The sequence below is a fragment of the Triticum dicoccoides genome, chromosome 6B (genome assembly GCF_002162155.2).
Source record: "Triticum dicoccoides isolate Atlit2015 ecotype Zavitan chromosome 6B, WEW_v2.0, whole genome shotgun sequence".
Classification (NCBI taxonomy): Eukaryota; Viridiplantae; Streptophyta; class Magnoliopsida; order Poales; family Poaceae; genus Triticum; species Triticum dicoccoides.
The window spans coordinates 370,807,870-370,812,641 of record NC_041391.1 but is presented as its reverse complement, the minus strand read 5'-3'; positions in this window follow the sequence as shown (position 1 = coordinate 370,812,641).

The following is a 4,772-nucleotide window of genomic DNA, read 5'->3' as shown; positions in this document are numbered from 1 at the left end:
TGCTCCTTCTTACTACTACTACGTACTTCGCCGACATGTGGGAGAGCCAGCATCCGAGTCGACGTGTCATGCACTAGATTAGAGTGCGGAACGGAATGGGGGCATCACTCCGGTCGGAGCGCCAGTAATTCATGACTATAGTGACTAGTCATATCAAAAGTCTTTCCAACAGTAACGCGCCGTGAAATCGCATAGCCCGACCTTTCCAGCAGTAAGTTTGAGAATCCGCCACTCGCTCACCCTCCTCGCCTCTCTGTCAAACCGCCTACCTGAAAACTGCCGCGCGTACTGCACGGGAAAAGCCCCGCCCTCAACTTTTAACTACGCAAAAATAGTTCGAGCTTGTTCGTTCTATATAAATACTTACTATATGTTTATTCACCCGTGGGGTTGTTCAATGAATGGAGGGCCGGGGAGCACAAGTGAACAATACTAGTACTACTATTAGTAAGTAGGAGTCGTACAGTAGTCACGTTAAATAGATAGTTTTGTTTCTTTAATGCCACGTACACAAATTGAAACCCTTGTTGTGGAGAGAAAAAGATAATCACTCCACTATATATGTGCGCAGGGGCCTGAGCGCTTGCTTTACTAGGGTTGCTCTCTTCATTCTCTCATCCTCTCTAGATCTAAACAAGACAGCGGTAGCGACATTTTCTCTCTGCTCACCGCTGGTCACAGATCCGGCTGGATCCCTTCGGCCGGTGTGTGTAGAGGACTAAAAGGTGCATCGTTCACGCGGTCATCGCTGCCGAGGGAGGAAACCCACAGCTGTCGGCGGGGCCCGATCCTCTGCCTGTGCCATTCTCTCCGACTCATCACCGGCTCGGGAGGTCCTCTGACCCTTCTTCCTCCCTGCCGTATTGTGCGCAGATCGGACCTGCCGACGCCAACATCCCGACGAACCTCCGACCCTTCGAAAGCGGCCTTGCTCTACTGCCCCAGCTCCCAACATGTCTGCATGTGCATATTTTTCTACTTCCATCAGCTCTTCCAAATCCACCTAAATTTTTAGTATTATTAGAGTTAAAGCTACTTCATGCATTCGAATCTAGGACTTGGTTCAAACAACGAAGAAAGGGGGGAAAGTTGTGGCATGAATCTAGGACTTGATTCAAAGAGGAAATAACAGGGGGAAAGTAGCAGACCGGGTACCCAACCGGTCTCTTGGTTGAAAAGGGAAATAATGGGAAAACTCAGTACAAACTGGATAAGGAATAGATCTATTATTGGTTGAAAATGGATAGAAAGTGGCGGCTAGTGGACAAGTCAACAGAGTATGTCCAGGATTAGATTTGCTGCCGTCACATAGTAAAAGGTCTCTAGGATTAGATTTGCTTCCCTCACATAGTAAAAGGTCTCCAGGATTAGATTTGCTGCCCTGACATAGTAAAATTTCTCCAGGATTAGATTTGCTGCCCTCACAGAGCATGAACAAACTCGGCATCACCACTTTATGCCTCTTTGTAGGTACATTGTGCTGATGCGTCCACTGTCGCATGTCCTTATACCAACCTTTTGCTGTTGTTAATGTAAGGGTGCATGTAAAATGAAGCAATCACACTATTACCTTAAGGACATGTCTAACTAGCGTTATTGTTAATCTAACGCCTCCAGTGATATGATGCAATTAAACTGTGTTAACAAATGGAACTCCTGCTGTTTTCCCAAGTATGATAAGTAAGTTGCTTCTTTACGCTGCTGAGTGACCTAGTGTCCCCATGGTCCCATGCCCTTAAACCAACTCTTTAGCTGCTATTGATTTACTATATCTGGTAAACAAGCAATGCCACAATTAAAGTAATCCCATATTTGACGAATGTCATAGTTGATCGTAATGCTTCCGGTAACATGAAGCATTACTGACGTTTTAAAATTTCTACTGTCCTTGCGTGATTGCCATGAACATAATTAAGATGCTTCTTTTCATTTCATGTATGTTTCGTATATTCTTATTGACCAGCAACTGTTTACTTTCTATATTTTTGTGCAGATAGGGATATCCATTTCACCTTGTTGCTATTGTGACCTTTTGGTGAACTGCACAAAACACTTATTTTGGAATGAGTGTCTTGTGCAATTTAACTAAAATGTCACGTGGGCAACATCTCTCAATTTTGGTGGAACTGCACAAAATGGTGACTGGAGTTCCCAAAATCTCCGTCAAATTATGTTGGTAATCTTGTGCAACATTTTATTAGCCTTTGCAAGATGAGTCGTCACTGTCACCACAATGTCACTTTATTTTAGTGGAACTGCACAAAAGGATAAGCAAATTATAGTTGCACCTTACATGAGCAGGACAGCCAACCTTAATGTTGCTCAATTTTAGTGCAACTACTAAAAAGAACCTGCTAGCTCACGAGAGCAAGTACTTCTTGCTAGCTGAATGATGCAATCTTTGCTTCATTTCAGGTGAACTGCAGAAAAAGGCGCAAGAATTGAATCATGGAGCTGCAGGTTGACCTCATCTGAGTGGAGTTGTAGGTTCACCAGATCGAGTCGTGGCGGCATAGGGCCCCTCACACCGGTCAATACTTTCCTTTATCAACATGATTGTGCTTTGTCATGTTGTGCCAACATTGTATTTTTTAAATAAAGCTATTCTATCGCAATCTTTTCTCGTTTTGGAAATAAAGTTTGCTTCAACTAGTGCCACTATTATAGTAATTTCAAGGGATGCGTCAAAGATTGACGCATCAGGAACATAGATACAATTGGTGGGCAAAAGAAATGGCCAATGTTTGTACAACCATCTCTACGGCTGCTAGAGTCCTAAATCCATGCTCTTTCTTATCTGTGCAAACATGAATACTCTACTACAGATGTTTTGATGGTCAAGAGCATTCGCCAAGTTCTTGGGTTGTATGACACGGCTAGCCAAGATGGATTTAATCCAGATATTCACTTTATCAAAAGGCTCTAATGGGTTGGTTCTGAATCATGCAAGCTGGGAATCAATGATATGTGTAGGCATCTTGGTTGTACTTATTATTTGAATGTTATTTGTTGGTTCTGAATCTTGGATACTGGGAATCAGTGAGATGTGTAGGCATCTTTGTTGTACTTATTATTTGAATCTTATTTGTTGGTTCTGAATCTTGCAAGCTGGGAAACACGGCATGATGATGCAGAGGAGAGCAACCATAACAAACTGTTCAAACTTGGTAGTATTGTCTGTGTGAAAGTGCGGCCAATGTGCTGATCATGTGCGTCCTGAGAATAATAATTCTAATTGTTGTGCATGTTGATCCTGTGGCACTGATAGAATGAGCCAATGCATTGCTTGTTTTAAGAATACATTTTAATTAAAGCTAATTAAATTTAAGTAAACTGACCACTAACACTTGTTATTACAGTACCAATACAGACTCGCTCGTGAACCAACGTGTGTGGCCAGAATAGGTTTCTTAATGGAGGCATTTGAATGCGCCGAGGGTGCATGTTTTGTAGGGCGTGTAGTGGGTGAGGGAGGGGTCATAACTACTATCACCTATGCACACTCAGTTTAATGTTGAATCCAGTTCCCCAAGAGCTGAAAAAAAAACTGTTGTTGCCTCCTACTCACTCGTTCACTTGAAGAGACTCCAATGGCGATCCGAGGGGTGAGCCTGCTAAATATGGACTTCAGCAAGGAGTTCACCTTTGAGTTCTCCGTTCAGTCCCATGGCGGCACCAAGTTGAATGTGATGTACATCAATGATCCGGACTCGGTGAAGCTCTGCCTCGGCAAGTTCAAGCAGTACCTACCGGATGAGAAAGCACAAGGTCGCAGGACTAGACCTTGTGCCCATCCATTTATCTCCCGACAGGGACCAGCGGATCACGGTCACCCAGGTATGCGTGCGAGATGAGGTTCTCGTCTACCACTGCTGTAGGGCCATCAGAGGTTCTGGAGTATTCGCCCATTTCATCGGCAGCGCTGTCACATCCCTAGCTTCTGCTACTGCCAGGTGTTGCATCTTGTTGCATCATGTTTAAATTTTATTTAAGTTGAAATGGGGATTGACAAACCCTAGCACCAAAATTAAATCAAATAGGGTCAACCATAAAATCTTTTTGAATAAACCCATAATGTCCCTAAGAAAAGTTCATGATTTCTGGTTAAGGTGGAAACCTCTGCCAAAAATGAAAGCTGTCAGGACCCCGACTCAATGCCACATCGATCTACCATGTAACACCTCATATCACTTTTCGGCCTCACACACGGTATCTCCACGGGTGTCGCCTTACCTTTGCCCGGGACCGTTTGCGCCTTTTGGCACACGTATATGATAGTGTCGCTAGCATCCATATGATAAGGAGCCCGGGCTGACATGGCTAGTCGTAAACCCAAAGTGGCACAAACTTACAGGGACAAGCATCCATTACCCAGCATCGAACGTGTCGGTCATCAGCGAGTGAATCCAGGCTGTAGCACTGGGCTAGCAGGACTCCGGTGAACCGGGCTGTAGCGGGCTAACAGGACTTCGGTATTCATCGCGTGACATTTCCCCGAAGGGACAGACACAGGAACGAAGAAGGACACATGCCGATAGCCTAAGTGTTCCGGAGCAGTAGCAAGCTACCATGGCTCAGTGGAAGCACTAGAAGACATTTCCCGGTAAGAGAGGCTACTAAGAATAAACAACTAGATAATCAGATCCCACACATACCAAGCATTTCAATAACATACACACAATATGCTCGATATGTGCAAATACAACACGGCATCACAACATGACTCTACAACTCAAGTATTTATTCAATAGGCTCCGAGGAGCGAGATATTA